Below are 17,533 nucleotides of genomic sequence, written 5' to 3' on the forward strand. Positions count from 1 at the left end.
TTATTAAATGTTATTATTTTTATTCTTTTTCAAACCCTTTTTAAAACATAATAGATTTATTGACTCATTTATGATGTATTTTTTTGTCTTTGCCATGATGACATATACGTAATATTTTAGTAGTTGTTTTGCGAAATTCTAGCATTCAGCTTAAAGTACAATTTAAAGGCTTATTTAGGAAAGTTAGGGTAATTTGGCCTGCCATTGAACAGCAGTGGTTTGTTGTTTTTTCATTCCAAATGTCTGAATCACCAATAATTGAATTGATTTAGTTAAAAAGAGGTTTCCACTTCTGGGCAAATTATTTATTTGATATTATTATTATTATTATTATTCGCATCTTTGCATGTTATATCTATTCTGTTTGTAGCAGTGTTTTTCTACACCAATTCAGAAGTGAAACGGTGAACATGCCGGGATTACAATAAACCTTGAGAACTAGTTTCCTACAGCTGCAGCGGACACGAAAAAGAATTTCAAGGGCAAGTTATAACATCAAATATAATGCGCATTTTTGATCCCGACAAGGACAAAAATGACCAAATCACCAAACAGAAAGCTTTTGTTTTCATATCAAATGCGATGCACATTTTTCTAAGAAGAATAAAAGAGAAAATGGAATTCTTGTCAGGTTACAGTGTTTTACCTTGATGGTGTTTTGCACCGTGTCCAAGAATTGTGGCCATGTGTATAATTCTAACACAAAAGCTAATAACCAAAACACACAAATTCATCCCCATGAGGCAAGACTGCAACTATATCTACACTAAAATGTATGGGTCACTATCAATATATTGAGGAAAATCAGAATATATATATATATATATATATATATATATATATATTATTTTTTTTTTATATACAGTTAGGTCCATAAATATTTGGACATTGACACAATTCTAAAATTTTTAGCTCTATACACATTAATTTGAAATTAAACATGATGTGCTTTAACTGCAGACTGTCAGCTTTATAAGCTTTAATTTGCGGCTATTTGCATCCAAATCAGGTGAACGGTGTAGTAATAAAGCTGCCGTCACACTAGAGTTTGTGCGTGCGAAATTCTGTCGTACGGCGCTGTGAAAAGGGACTGGATTAACCAAGATGATTAGACATTTAAAAAAGCGAGCGATGGGACACAATTTTTCATTTCTGTCCAGAAAGCTCATGTTTTGACCCTCGATTGGTCTCACGCACTCAAGTGGTGCGATTTCGCAGGTCAAAGTTCACCAAGCTTAAACTTTCCAATGTAACGATCTGCGAAACTTGACGCACAAACTTGTGTTTCCAGTCTGACGAATTCGCATGCGTATGAATGGAAGTCTATGGGGAGAAAAGTCCAGTGTGACCGCAGCTTTACATCAGTTTGCATATGTGCTTCCCACTTGTTAAGGGTCCAAAAATAATTGGACAATTGGCTTTTTAGCTGTTACCTTATTATCCCAATTACAATAAGCAGATAAAAGGTCCATAGTTCATTTCAAGTGTGCTATTTGCATTTGGAATCTGTTGCTGTCAACTCATATACATATATATATATATATATATATATATATATATATATATATATATATATATATATATATATATATATATACACAAACACACACACACATACACACACAATATAAGTTGCAAAAGCAAGTCATAATAAACTATGCAAACTGTTTGTAAGTAAGCATCCAATGTCTTTTGGGAAAAAAAAGCAAGCATGTACAAACAGACACTAATCTGTAACAAAGATATCAAAATGGAGAGCATCCAAAACAACTGTTGTAGATTGTCATCCGCTACCTTAACTGTTGTTCACAACTAAAACTTTTTAGAAAGCCTAGAATTTTTTTGTACATTACAAAGCAAAAACGGCTATTTTGTTCATGAAATATATATATATTTTATTGACATTGATGGTTTCAAGAAAACCCCTAAATCATTTTAAATGAAAATTACTTCGGGGAATCAAAAATGGCTGTGAAAATATCCTCATGATAACTTTATTTTTAAGCATGCACTTGATATGAAAATGTGTTTCGCTCAGTCTAAGCACAAATGGACAGTGCTAAATAAGGTTTAAATGGGGTCTAAATCATTTTGAGGTTGCCCAGAGGAATTATTGCATTAGATTGATTCGCTTTCATAGTGTAAACATGCATGTGATTATTAATGTATATATTTTGATCATGACATAGGCACAAATCACCAATCACAAGCTTTTGTTTTCATATAAACGATGATGCATGTTTTGCATATTATCAAGTGACATTTTAACCGAATTGGTCATGAAAAAAAACAAAAAGTCATGTTTAACGTCAAGTTGTTGGTAATTTCAGGTTGTCACGAGATAGACAAAGACAGGTTATGATCTAGTTGCCCATTATGTCACATTGTCATATCAAAGACATCTCAAGCAATGCATCTTTGCATTTAAAGTGTGATAACTAAGAAAATGACACTTAATGACAGTTGTCGTAAGAATGTATAAAATTCCATGTCACAATTATGAAGGTGTCATAAATGCTTCCGGTACAGGTTTAAGGATTTAAAAAGAATGGCTTAAGTGTGGGAAATTTGTTTGCTCCAGGAAGTAAACTCAACGTCGCTCTTTGAGGGAGTTCAGAAAATGTGTTACTGAGGTAAAGAACTCTCTTTGGGGTGATTTTGCAGATCATTTTCATGCTCAAACTGCAAAATTACACACTTAAATAAGCCGAAAGTCTAAGGTGTAACAGGACTGCATTTAAAATCACTTCATACTTAACTAACAAGTAGATCTTGATGGAAAACTTGATGCATAAAAGATGAGGAAGTGATCCTGAGTGAGCATTTCCAAAGCACTTACAATCAAACTCCCTGCATTTACAAGCCATTTTCTGCCTTGTGATGGTATTTCACAAAGATTTCGACAAACATTAAGAAGCATCTGACAGATTGCCTACAATTGAAAAAAAAACGACACTCCCAAGACTGCGTCCACACACCAATTCAGTGGGTAAGTTGAATATTTTAATGCAAGTGTATCATGCTTCTGCTGTAACATTTCAATTTTCTCTTATCGCTTCTCCTTCTAAAGGTCCTAATATAAATTTCACTGCTTTTTGCCCACTCAGCTGCTGAATATTCAACATATGCTGCATTTGCTTTCCATTTGCCTAGTCTGGATCCAGAAAAAGCACCAACTACACATCCATACCAAACACCGACTAATAAACACGCCATCATCATTAGCAGACGCAATAATATCTCAATGCAAAACACCTCGACTGTGCTTTATTAAGGTTCAATTTATCCACCAGCAAATATTCAATGTTTGTCTTATGCAGTTTGGGCTTGAATCCGAAATAAGCACAACGTAGCATTTTGAGTTGTATCTCAAAGAGCTGGATTTCTAAATAATGCATGACATAGTGTTTTATATATGTTGCATGGACATTTAGTAGTTAATGAAACATAAATAAACGGTAAAAATGATTTTATATATATATATATATATATATATATATATATATATATATATATATATATATATATATATATATATATATATAACTTAAATAAAAAAATTAAATGCTAAAATAAATAAATAACTATTAAAAATTAAAATAAAGAAATAGTAAAAATAACAAAAAAGCTAAAATAAAGAAATAGCTAAAATAAATAGCTTAAATAAAAGCTTAAATAAATAAATTACTTAGTAAATAAAAACTAAATAGCTAAAATAAACAAGTAGATCAATGAAAAAGAAATAAATAAAACATAAATAGCTTAAGAAAGCTACAATAAATAAACAATGAAAATAAAAACTTCAAATAAATAACTGAATAGCTTAAATAAATAAATAGCCAAAGAAATAGCTAAAATAAATAGATAAATAAATAGCCTAAACGAATAGTTAAAATAAATAAATAAATAGCAGAAATAAATAAATAGTTAAAAAATAGATAGATAAATAAATAAATAGCTAAAATAAATAAATAAAATAAATAGGTCAAATTAATAGCTAAATAAAAAAAATGTATAAATAGTGAAAAAATAAATAAATAGTGAAAATAATTTAATAAATAATAAACAAATAGCTAAAAATACATAAATAGCAAAAAATAAATACATAGCTAAAAATTAAATAGCTCAAAATAATAAATAGCTTATATAAAAAGCTTAAATAAATAAATACCTAAGTAAATAAATAAATAGCTGAATTAATTAAATAGATAAACTAAAAAATAAATAGCTTAAATAAATATGTAAAATAAATGTAAAAAAATTTATAAAAATGCTAATAATTAAATAAGTAACATAAATGAATAAATAAATAGCTAAAATAAACAAATCAATAGCTAAAATAAATAAATAATAAGTAGTTAAATAAAATAAATAGCTTAAATAAGTAGCTAAAATAAAAAAATGAAAATAAAAATGGAAATAATTAAATAAATAAACATCTCAAATAAATAAATAGCTACAATACATAAAAAACTAAAATAAATAAATTAACAGCTAAAATAAATAAGTAAATAAATAGCGAAAATGAATAAGTAAATAAATAGCTAATATAAATAAATGAATGGCACTGTGTTGTTTTCTACATTCTTTAGATAATCAAGTTCTAGTTCAAGCTGGCTTTTATTGTCATTTCAACAATATACAGTGCAGTATAGAGTGAAACGAAACAATGTTCCTCCAGGACCAAAGTGCTACATTAAACAACATAAATTGACAACATATCACAGGACTGTGCACTAATATAAAAAATCTAGAGAATGAAATAAAATAGGATACAACAAATAAATAAAGTAAGACTAATATGAATAATAGCGCAGAGTGTGGTTTGTCCAACATTTAGTGCAAAGTAATGATCATGCTAAAAATAACGACAGAACATGTAGACCTATATGTCCTTGCAGATTAAATTTTAAATCACATACAACTGACGATCACCTTAATAATTTGAGCTTTTCCCAAGATTGATCTTTTGCAACATGTACACCGTTTCAACCATGCATTATTTAACCATGTTGGATGTATTATTGATTTATTTTAATTCACATACATCTTTAACATCAGTTTTGTTGATAGCCTCATGGATAATCATGCTGTGCACTTGAGCTGCTCCTGAAACACAGAGTGAAATAAAAGCAGCCGTTTAACCGATGCTGTGATTCACTGCTGTAACACCTATACGGAGTTTCCTGACCCCAGAGGCCCAAAGCCTTGATTTGTCTACATTTTCTGCTCTACATGGTCAGCACTGTGAGCGATATCTCAGCCTCTCTGCAGGCAGCCTACATAGTGCTCCAGCGGCCATCAGCAAGTCTTTTTCTGGACTTTTTACACATGCACTGCTCCTGTTTTAAGCCGTAAACACACATGCTGTCAAACGATTGACCGTTTGACAAAGTTTTATGTCGTAAATAAAGGAAAAAAAGATTAACCTGAGTATATTTGGCCCTGCAGGAGACATGCTTGAATAATTTACATTCTGCTGTTTTTAATGATTGTCCCATGTTCACTGTTAACTGAATCATTGGAGAGAGAAATCCATATACATGCACACAATTAACCCTCATGCATGTGCTATTGTTTTTTCTGAATTCAGTTTATCTCTCTTGTCTTCTCATTGCATATTTGTCTTGTGAGGGAATTATTTTCGCATTTATTTGACCATTTACACTGGGGTGGTGATTTAGGTCGCATTTACACCATTTTTAAACAAAATATCAAAAAGGTTTGACCGTTCGCATGTTAAAGGTGTTTTGTGGCCTGAAAACAGAACATTCAGGATTTTTTGACGATCATACAAGTTAGGAATGAAACCGATTAGTCAGAAATGGCATTTTTGGTTTCAACCAAAAGAGAAAAATAGCTGTAAACAGAAGCAGAAGGAAATGCTGTGCTGTCAATAACGTTGCACTTTCAATAAAATGGGATTATAAACAAACTGTCTCTTCTTTTTTTTTTTTCTCCATCATCTGGTTTCTGATTTAGAATCTGATTATATCTCCCTCTTTTGTTGTGTAGCCTAGCCTAATATTACTAATATTATTATTATTGATGTTGGTATTATTATTATTATTATTACTACTACTACTACTATTATTATTATTATATTATCATTATAATTATTAATATTATTTATGTTGGTATTATTATCATTATATTTTTTATTATCATTATAATTTCATTATCATAATAATAATAATTGTTATTATTATTATCATTATAATTATTATTATTAATATTATTTATGTTGGTATTATTATCATTATATTTTTATAATCATTATAATTTTATTATCATAAAAATAATAATAATTGTTATGATTATTATCATTATAATATTATTAATATTATTTATGTTGGTATTATTATCATTATATTTTTTATTATCATTATAATTTCATTATCATAAAAATAATAATAATTGTTATGATTATTATCATTATAATATTATTAATATTATTTATGTTGGTATTATTATCATTATATTTTTTATTATCATTATAATTTCATTATCATAATAATAATAATTGTTATTATTATTATCATTATAATTATTATTATTAATATTATTTATGTTGGTATTATTATCATTATATTTTTATAATCATTATAATTTTATTATCATCATCATCATTATTATTATTATTATTTATGTTGGTATTATTATTATTACATTATTATCATTATTATTATTATTATTGATGTTGGTATTATTATTATTATTATCATTATAATTATTATTATTAATGTTATTTATGTTGGTATTATTATCATTATATTTTATTATCATCATTATTATTATTATTACATTATTATCATTATTATTAATATTATTATTATTGATGTTGGTATTATTATTATCATTATAATTATTATTATTAATGTTATTTATGTTGGTATTATTATCATTATATTTTATTATCATTATTATTATTATTATTATTATTATTATTATTACATTATTATCATTATTTTTAATATTATTATTATTGATGTTGGTCTTATTATTATTCTTAATATTGATGTTGTTATTATTATTATTATCATTATTACTAATATTATTATTATTATTATCATTGATGTTGCTATTATTATTATTATTATCATAATGATTAATATTTTATTATTATTATTATTATTATTATATTGTTATTATTGGGCGACGCAGTGGCGCAGTAGGTAGTGCTGTCGCCACACAGCAAGAAGGTCGCTGGTTTGAGCCTCGGCTCGGTTGAAGTTGCTGTGTGGAGTTTGCATGTTCTCCCTGCATTGGCGTGGGTTTCCGCCAGGTGCTCCGGTTTCCCCCACAGTCCAAACACATGCCCTATAGGTGAATTGGGAACAGTAAGCTAAATTGTTCGTAGTGTATGTGTGTATGCCCTGGTGCTCCAGGTTGGGGGTTGAGCATTGGGCTAACAACCCACCTAGTAAAAAGATTTGATGTCAAGAAACACCAACACATATCAAAATATCAAATATCTAAATATCAACTCCCTCATAAACAGCCTTGGGAGTGAGTATGTATTTTTGGTTTCGCTTTCAGGCCAAGTGCATCCAGAATTGTAGGTTTCATCTCAAAATTGTTCATGTATTCCTAATACAAATGAGATTTCTTTTATAGCATGCATGTGTTTTACATGTTCAGTCTGTGGTCATTCTTGACTCCCCAAATAAAAATAGCAAACTACAGGACCATATGCTTCACAGGCACCAAGGTTTTTTTTACTATATTACATTGCCAACTACTGACCTGGCTTGCATAATATTGTGTTTTAGTCGATCTGTGATCATTTTGATGTTAACATCGCTGTGCACAACTTTTAAAAAACACAAAGCAAAAAATAGTTTCATTTTTTTAAATACATTGTTATATAAGCAGACCCTCCGCTGTGCTTTCTAGAGTTTTAAACGTCTGTAAAGACTAAATAAAGAACTCCTATAAAAATAAACACTCAAAGGCTTTTTCTCCCACATTTAGCGGCCAGAATAAAACAAATAAGTGACAGGACAAGGCTTTTTTCATTCTGCCTCTGTCACCCACTCCTGATTATTCTTGTTGCCCTTGGTGTGCTTTGTCTTTATTATTTGATTGGCTCTACCCTTGTGTTGTCCTTGCTTTTCCATGTCACATTATTTCAATTCAAACAGATCAAATCTGCCCCGCCAGGGTCAATTCATTCAAATATATACAGCCCAAAACAGAAATACCGAGAGAAAGGAAAAGACAGACTGTGAACAAAACCAAATATGAATAATCTTCAAACACTGTACACATAAATTCTGCAGAGATTAGAACAGACCCGAGCTGATGAAGTTAAGAATGAAAGATTCTACATCGACGTTCCTTTCATCAACTCTCTCAACGCTCTGAAGAAAAATAAATAAATAACAAGCGCAGAGTAATGAAGGAGCGAGCCCTTGATTACACTTAGAGGATTGATAACCCGTTGAAAATGTTTATTGATTTTGCCATTACAGGGTCAGCTGATTGATGCGGCATCAAGTAATGCTCAATCACACATTAAAAAGAGAGATCTCGAGAGGGAACGAAGCACTTTTTTCATCCACAGGTTTCCTCGAAGCATTGCCTGCTGATCAACACAGAAAAGTTTAAAAGTCTCCTAAAGGTACTGTAAGCATGCTTATAATATTGGCTGAAGATGCTGGAACAAATGATTTTGCGGCTATTAAATATTGTTTGTTTGAGCATCCCAGCCAGCTCTAGAAATATTTCAGTATTTTAATTTTAAATTATTTAATTAAAGAGAGGCTACTAAACTTCATTTCCGAGAGCCTGCTCAGCTCTGATTGGTCAGAGCGCTCTACTCTGTTTTGATTAGTCAAATAGCTCTACTGTCCGATTGGTCAAATGCCTCCACTTGGCTCTGATTGGCCAGATAGCTCTACTCTGTTCTTATTGGTCAGATAGCTCTACTGTCCAATTAGTCAAATGCCTCCATTTGTCTCTGTTAGGCTAGATAGCTTTACTTTGTTCTGATTGGTTTAATAGCTCTAATGTCCAATTAGTTGAATGCCTCCACTCGGTTCTGATTGGCCAGATAGCTCTACTCTGTTCTTATTGGTCAGATAGCTCTACTATCCAATTAGTCAAATGCCTCCACTTGGCTAATATTGGTCAGATAGCTCCACTCTGTTCTGATTGGTCAGATAGTTCTACTGTCCGATTGGTCAAATGTCTTCACTTGGCTCTGATTGGCGAGATAGCTCTACTTTGTTTTGATTGGTCAGATAGCTCTACTATCCAATTAGTCAAATGCTTTTGACTTGGCTTTGATTGGCCAGATGGCTTCACTCTGTTCTGATTGGTAAGCTAGCTCTACTGTTCGATTGGTCAAATGCCTCCACTTGGCTCTGATTGGTGAGATAGCTCTACTCTGTTCTAATTGGTCAGATAGCTCTACTTTCTGATTGGTCAAATGCCTCCACTTGGCTCTGATTGGTGAGATAGCTCTACTCTGTTCTAATTGGTCAGATAGCTCTACTTACGGTTGGTCAAATTCCTCCACTTGGCTCTGATTGGCCAGATAGCTCTACTCTGTTTTGATTGGTGAGATAGCTCTCCTCTGTTCTGATCGATCAGATATCTCTACTTTCTGATTGGTCAAATGCCTCCACTTGGCTCTGATTGGCCAGATAGCTCTACTTTGTTCTGATTGGTCAGATAGCTATACTTTCTGGTTGGTCAAATGCCTCCACTTGGCTCTGATTGGCCAGATAGCTCTACTCTGTTTTGATTGGTGAGATATAGCTTTACTGTCTAATTGGTCAAATGCCTCCACTTGGCTCTGGTTGGCCAGATGGCTCTACTCTGTTGTGATTGGTCAGATAGCTCTACTTTCCAATTGGTCAATACCTCTACTTGGCTTTGATTGGCCAGATGGCTATACTCTTCTCTGATTGGTCTATTGCTTACAGCATGATGTGTAGGAAACCAAAATCCCAATGGCCACTTGTAAGCACAGTGAGATTTATCATAACTCAACCCAGAAAAGTATAACTCCTCCCCCACTAAAAAAAACATGTAAAGTGGATTAGTTTGACCCAATTCAAAAGAGAGCCAATAAACACTTCTAAACCCATCCTTTCCAAGAGCCTGCTCTGATCTGATTGGGCAGATGATCCAATCTGTTGGGTTCGGTCTACCACTTACATTGCAATTGTCTACACTTACAAATCAAACACTTCAATTTCAGTTGCCGAGACTTAGTCAACACTTGAAAGATAGACACAAACAGGGTTGGTGACATTGAATTCATTAATTACACTCTAATCTTTTGGAATGAGATGCAAGTTGCTTAACTCAGATAAAATCAACATGATAGTAAGAATCAAATCATTCTGGGTCTCTTCAGAGCATTGCCCATTTTTTAAACACTTAATTCAAGGATCCAGTCTCTCTAAGACCCTGTCCAAACGAACATGAGTATATTCAAAACTGCACTTTTGTTTTTACATTATTTCGCTGTTTGTCTACACAAAAAATGGAGAATTGAGTGACTGAAACAGAAACATTCTGAAAACCCCAGCCAGGGTGAAGATTTCCCTAAATTACTGGTACAGTGTGGTCTAGTGGAGACTACTATTGGAGTTTTGGCCTCATGACTGTTTTCTGCTTTTCGATTGGCCAGCATGGCTCGGTTTACACTAAATGCAGAAGACGCAAATGACTCTGCACATTCGCAGCGAACACATCGAAATTCTTTGGCGTTCGCAACGTGGGATGGTATTCCCCCTCTGTTCTCACGTTAGCATTGAATTGTATGCAATGTACTTGCATAAATACTTAATTCCACGACTCAGCATAAAAGTGTCATTACCTCCCCCTATTGGTTCGGTGTGCTTTTAACATTCATTTTTTTAAATATTCATTCACACACACAGTTTTCATGTGAACAGAGTGTTTTGTTCTCTAAACAAAAGCGTGAGAAAGTCCATTTAGAGAAATACCCATGTACAGTAGAAGTCAGAATTATTAGCCGCCCTTTGAGTTTTCTTTTCTTTTTTAAATATTTTCAAATGATGTTTAACAGAGCAAGGAAATGTTCACAGTATTTCTGATAATATTTTTCCTTCTGGGGAAAGTCTTATCTGTTTTATTTTGGCTAGAATGAAAGCAGTTATTAATTTTTTAAACACAATTTTACAAAATTATTAGCTTCTTTAAGCTATTTTTTCGACTGTCAACAGGACAAACAACTGTTATACAATAACTTGCCTAATTACCCTATCCTGCCTAGTTAACCTAATTAACATAGTTAAGCCTTTAAATGTCGCTTTAAATAGTAAAACTATTATGTTTAGAAATGTGTTTTAAAAAATCTCTCTGTAAAACACAAATTGGGGAAAAAAATAAACAGGGGTGAAAAATTAAGGGGGGTACATTCAACTGTACATGTGGACATATCCTGAGTCCTGCCTTTCTGAGGTGCTTCTCGGATCTGATTGGTCACATGACCCAGTCTATTTTCTTTTTTTTTTTTTTTATTAGTATATGCAAAAATCATACAAATACAAGAAAACATCAACAGATAACAAATACAAAGCAACAAAACAAAAACAACAAAAACATCAACAAAATAGTCAGGTACTGGTATGTGCGTGAGTGTGTGCGTGTGAGTGTGTGTATGCATGTAAAGGTAACTTGGTGGACAGGTCAGAGTACATACATTAGAAACAATAACAGTCAATAAATGAAGCAAGTGTCACAGATATAAATAAAAACATATAGAAAGAAACCAGTCAGAGGTAGGGAGTAACAACAATGCTTATAAATGTATGATAGTAAATATGAGAGTAAAAAGAGAGAAAGGACAACAGTAATAACTGACAACAATAATAATAAATCACAAGTGCTACACCAACTACTACTACAGAAAGTTACTTATATAACAACTACTAAAGCTTCTACTACAGCCACAACCACGACTACTACTACTACTACAATGTCTACTAATACTGATACTACTACAACGACTACTACTAGTGATACTACTATAGCGTTTGCTACAATTAATACAACAATGTCTACTGCGACTACTACTACTACTACTATTACCACTACTACTACTACTACAATCACTTCTACTACATCTACATCAACAACATCTACTACTGATATTACTACACCAACAACGACTACTACTACTACTACTGTAACCACCACACCATTACTACTTCTGCTACTACTATAGACCCAGTCTATTTTCATTGGCCTACCAATTACAGCATGCACCAAAACAAAGTTGCGCAATCAGAAATGATGGCATCTGTTTTATTGTATCAATATGCACTGACTCGACTTTTGGGTTGCTTTTCGATTGGATTAATTTGGCCAAATTCAAATAGGCAACCCATAATCAAACCCATTTGGGACCCAAACCTCAACCCCCATAAATAAAATGCCAAAACAATTCCTGTGAACATAAAACCAGTGAATTAAGAAGTGCTAAAAATGCAAGCCCATGCCATGCCTTCACTGGCCCCACCATGAAATGTGAGCCATCGGATGCCTAAGAATCTATTGCCATTGAGTGGCTGACGTATATGACGACATGTGAGACTGCATGCTTTTGTGTGTACGGAGACTGCAGAGTCATAAATCAGAGTCCATTGGCATGTTGGAAGACGGCCTCCCGTTTAACCTTGTCGTAGAGCTCTCTCTCTCTGCCATCCCGAAACATCTGCTCCAATGACCTTGCAGAGCAAAACCTCCAACTTTATCTCTCGCAACTCTCCTTTCCACTTGTGTGCTTACAGTATCTTCCCATCTTCCTACTGCACCGTGGTGCATCTCAGCCCGAGGCTGTTCTTAAGCTAAAAAAATAAAAAGGAAAAAAAAACAAGAGTGAAATTGATTATCCAGCATGTCTAGTGTGATTCTCTCTCTCTCGTCTCGCTTCTCTACGCAGTTGCGTAAACCTCAGCCCCGCAGAATCCAACTCATCGTGCGCTAGGATGCTTCCACACACACGCAAGTGCGAAAAGGACAAATCCTGCGAGGGGAGATGGAGGAGCAGGGGGCTGTGGGGGAGGAAACATCCTCTCATGCTCACTTTCACATCCCTCCCTCCCTCTCTCTCTCTCTCTCGTTCTCTCTATCTCTCGCTCATTCGCATCCTCCAGGAGAGAGAGGTAAGGAGGTGCTGTGTGAAGGCTGAGATGAGCACATCAGAGCTGGAGTCAGAACAGAGCGCAGCTGCCCTAACATGCCTCCCCTGACACACCACAGCTACCTCTGCGCTCCAATGAAGGTAAGTCAGGAGAGAAAGAGAGGGAGAGAATGTCCATTGTGCCTTTGAATGGGCGCTTAATATCATTGCATGCTGAGAGCTGGTGGGATTACCCCACATGCGACCCCCCGTCCCATTGAGACGTCAAGCGTCTGCTCTTTATCCATCTCAAATGCGTTTCAGGTGGCATGAGCGTGCACGTGTTTCAGAGCATCGCAGGAGTTTGGCAAAGCCTGCCAGTTGCGTTGCAGGAGAACTTGCATGTGCACGTGTGTGTTTGCGTGTGCGTTCACGTGCGAGTGTGTTGCGGCATTGGGAATGGTGCACACTTTCAAGAGATGCTGAAAGTGGCCGTATCGATTCTCTTTGATTCTTGGGTACGGGGGTATTAGTCCTCTCGCCTGGGGCTGGGATTACAAACTGCTCGCATGGAAAGATTTTCCTCCGTCAAGCCGCCTCTCTCTGGTCCTGTCACACTTAGAGATAACTCGGCGCAGAAAACAAAGCGGCGGCTCTGCTCGATAAAGAGATAATAAAAGCCAGCTCGACTGTGGCTTCAGGCAGAGCGAATGAGTGTGAGATTCTGAATTTTTCATAGGAGTTTGCTTGCAGCTTGCATACGTAATAGTGCATACATCAAATGTGCTGTACAGTTTCACCTACAGTCGTGTTGTGTTTAAATATACATGGAGTTACAATACAAACACATTCAAATACTATACTATTCTACAATCCAGTACTGAGTTACTGCTGGAAGGACATACAATGCGTAAAACATATGCCAGAATAGTTGGCGGTTCATTCCGGAGTGGCGACCCCTGATAAGCTAAAGGAAAATGAATCCTATGCTTGAACCAAACTCTTCGTTGGATTTCTCCTGGAGATTGTTTAGTATGCGTATTAGGCTCTGTTTCTCCCTTGTGGGTAGCTGGCTGTACATTGCACATTGGCGATTTCACGTTCTGTTCGCTAGACCCTGACACACACACATCTAAGCACCTCAATTTGCAGCGTTTATCAGAATATCCGCAACATTAAAGTCTCTCGTCGCACGCTTGATTCTGACCTTTGACCCTATTAACTTCCTGAGAACTCTCCTCAAAACACCTGCTTCACCCCATAGGCCTCTCTTATTTACCTGCTGCCGATTACATCACAGCGAGTGACAGAGATTACAAACCGATGAACATTCAGAGAAAACGCTTCTTCGCTCAAACTGGTATGGCTATCAAATTCAAGACTGATTTCAACAACCCAGGCTCTTTCTGAAAATGTAGTCCCGTTGATACGTACTGGGAGGTATGTATTTTTGTAGTGTTTGTTTTCGCAAAGCCACGAGAAACCGCTGTGTTCGCTTTTTTTGTATTTCAAATGTCTCTTGCGAGTGCCGTTCACGCTGTTCTCGTGTAAGCCCATCAGAGGCTGCTGTCGAACGACTGTCTGTCTGACTGGCTGAATGATTGATTGGGCGACCAGCCAATCGACTGACCCACCCTTCTCCTTCCCTAAACCCAACCAATTTTACCGATTGCAGGCCCGCCCCGCTTACGTCCATAAACACAACCAACAATTTACAAAAGACGTCCAGAAAAAGAAAAGCCCTCGTCTGATTTTTACCACGTTTTCGGATTTTACCATATTCTCGCCCTGTTATGAACTCGTTCACTTTATTTTTTAGATTCTGTTTGTCTTACCTGATTTCTGGAAGCGATCTTCCCCAGACTTGAACCTGGTTGTCATCGTGGTCAACTCTCAACTCCGTCGACGTACACGACGAGCTAACTGGACAAACTGGCTGCAGCGGGAAAGCCCTCCACACGGAGGTAAGCAGTCAGCCGGTAAGCACCAAAAGGAACGGCGTCATAGCACCCGGTAGCGTTCGCTTAAAAAATGAAATGCAGCCATACGTATCTCCGACGTCATAATTCGTGATCTCCAGAAAGGTCCACGGGACTGCGTTTTCAAAATGACCCTGGGTTGGATTTCAATGCAATCGATGTTCCTCGTACTATGTTACAGCTTCATAAGACTGGACGTCGTGCTCTTTTCGAGGCTTGAAAGACAATTTGAAAGATTAACACAACTGTTTCATTTAGCTAACTTGGTAACACTTTAGCTTAAGTAACAATACCAACTACGGTGGCAGTGTGGCTCCGTGGTTAGCACTGTCACCTCAAAGCAAGAAGGTTATCACTGTATTTGGCGCTCTCCAGAAATGTTTGCAGGGGTACATAATCAGAATAAGCCTGGGTTGAATAATAAGTAGGTGATAATCCATTAGTTAATATTGAGAATGAATACTTAAACTAAATAGTTACCGAGAAATAGATAATAAATCAATTTACAGTAAGTGCACTGACCATCTTACAGCATTGAAACCAGAGATGTATAAAGTACTAGAGACCCAGACTTAAGTAAAAGTAGAAGTGCTCTATCAAAAAAAAGCGACTTGAGTAGAAGTTGAAGTACTCTTTAAGCAGCATACTTAAGTGGAAGTAATAAAGTATTCAACATTTTTTTGTACTTAAGTATTGCAAGTAGTTTATTTGAAAATTTACTACTGAAACACTGAAAGTAAAAGTACAAGTATATATATATATATATATATATATATATATATATATATATATATATATATATATATATATATATATATATACATACATACATACATAAATATACATACAATAAATATATATACAGTGTGACACAGCCTTTATGATAGTCAGCTAGTTAACGTTAAGTGAACATCGCAGCATGTTATGAACCGTGGGAAGCCAACATTAGTTACCTTATCTAGCGCTTACAGATAGCTCAAACTGCTGTGTTTTGTATATCATATTATCTTTAACTTGCCTTGATATGTTTCTTCAAATTCGAAGGTGATTTTTTGAATGCCATTATTTCACAATCTTTCTGGAGGCGGAGTTTGCACTGCATTCTATATGAATTGTCTTTTACTCCGACAAATGCAAACATGGACTCTAAATAGAGCCACGGGTGGTCTTCTTTCTCATCAGAGAAGACGTTGAGGTGGAATTTCTGGGTTTTCAGTGTTGAAAACAAACTAGTGCTTTCAATGCAGGCAGGCAGCGCTGTCTTTGATCATGACGATGACGAGCCAGCTTATTCAAACCTGTGAAGGAACCATCTGCTGCTCTGGCGGTGATAATGTGGGTTTGGAAGGATTCGTTTTATAATTGTAACGAGTAACGATGCGGCACATAAAAAAATCTATCAGCTATCGGAGTAATAGTATTGAACTCATCGAAAATATGTACTGAAGTAAAAGTGGAAGTAGAAGAAAGAAACAATACTCCAGTAGAGTGCAGATACAGCCTTCTAGTACTTAAGTACAGTAGTGAAGTAGTTCTACTTTGTTACTCTACATCGCTGATTGAAACACATGCAGGCAGAAATACACCTCTCTGAAATAGTGTTTAGAAAAACAAGAGTGAACTTTGACTCGACATCGGAGGAAGTCGTCTCAAATGCTTTCGCTTCTGGTTCCTATTTTGTAAAGTGTGTGTGTTGTAAGATCTGCACGTTTGTACTGTATGTGCATCACACTGAAGTAAGTAGCACCTCAATTGATCTGGAAATGCATGCTTTATTTATATTGCTTTTGGTGAGATCCGAGCAAGAAAAAGTCCGGGAGCGCAATCTATCTGCTTGGTCAAATGAGATCAAACTTCAGTCTAATACATTGAGAGTGTTGTCATGTCAGCGGCGGTTTGAGAGCAGTTCTATTTCCTGCTGCATTGATCTGTATGCTTTGAAAGTGTGCGTCTAAAGGACATGTTTAACGAGATTAAGTCTTATCCTGCTTTTGTTTGTGCAGTGCTGCCATTCGCTGTTTGTTTGTCAAGTCTGCAACTTCACTAAAGCGTAATTTGTTGTAGCTTAATTAATAAAAGGAAATAATCCTGGTGTTTAGCAGAGTTTGAAGTAAAGAGATGCACTCTGAAATAATTATAAGTTACTTTAAATAGTGAGCAGGGGCAGACTGGCCATCTGGCAGTTCTGGCAAATGCCAGAAGGGCCGGACCATTTTTTAAAAGTGGGCCGGTCAGCTATTTTATTATTTATTTATTTTTATATGTATTGTTTTTACCTGTAGGCTGCTTTTGATGATGGTAATAGTAAGAATAATAATAATAAATGTTAAGCATTGGCCCAATCGGCAATGACTGGCTGGTTTTGAGATGGACCATCCTAATCAGAGGTTACGCGGAGTGTAATCAAAATCTGGTAAACAAACAGTAAGTGCAACACAAGCTAATTGTT

At 35.0% G+C, this 17,533-nt stretch overlaps 2 protein-coding genes and 2 long non-coding RNA genes across 12 annotated transcripts in view; 3 read left to right on the forward strand and 1 right to left on the reverse strand.

Annotated features, from left to right (window-relative positions):
• kcnj1a.1 (potassium inwardly rectifying channel subfamily J member 1a, tandem duplicate 1) overlaps positions 1-17,533 on the reverse strand; it is a 148,237-nt gene that overhangs the window by 17,781 nt on the left and 112,923 nt on the right. The gene's annotated exons all lie outside the window — the stretch shown is intronic.
• LOC147839832 (uncharacterized) lies at positions 1,621-5,935 on the forward strand. The gene is made up of 2 exons (XR_015515450.1): positions 1,621-2,989; positions 5,074-5,935. It is a non-coding gene; the product is annotated as an uncharacterized LOC147839832 (long non-coding RNA).
• On the forward strand, positions 7,754-12,832 carry LOC147839833 (uncharacterized). The gene is made up of 4 exons (XR_015515438.1): positions 7,754-10,973; positions 11,067-11,376; positions 11,428-11,475; positions 12,215-12,832. It is a non-coding gene; the product is annotated as an uncharacterized LOC147839833 (long non-coding RNA).
• kcnj5 (potassium inwardly rectifying channel subfamily J member 5) overlaps positions 13,125-17,533 on the forward strand; it is a 73,544-nt gene continuing 69,135 nt past the window's right edge. For 5 of the 6 annotated variants that reach the window (XR_015515313.1, XR_015515314.1, XR_015515315.1 and 2 more), the window contains exon 1: positions 13,125-13,267. The gene's annotated coding sequence lies outside the window, so the exon portion shown is untranslated. Of the gene's footprint in view, positions 13,268-16,727; positions 16,821-17,533 lie in introns of those variants that run through there. The other variant, XM_087293591.1, reaches the window with a different exon arrangement.

This window comes from Danio rerio, chromosome 18 (genome assembly GCF_052040795.2).
Source record: "Danio rerio strain M-AB ecotype USA chromosome 18, GRCz13ab, whole genome shotgun sequence".
NCBI lineage: Eukaryota > Metazoa > Chordata > Actinopteri > Cypriniformes > Danionidae > Danio > Danio rerio.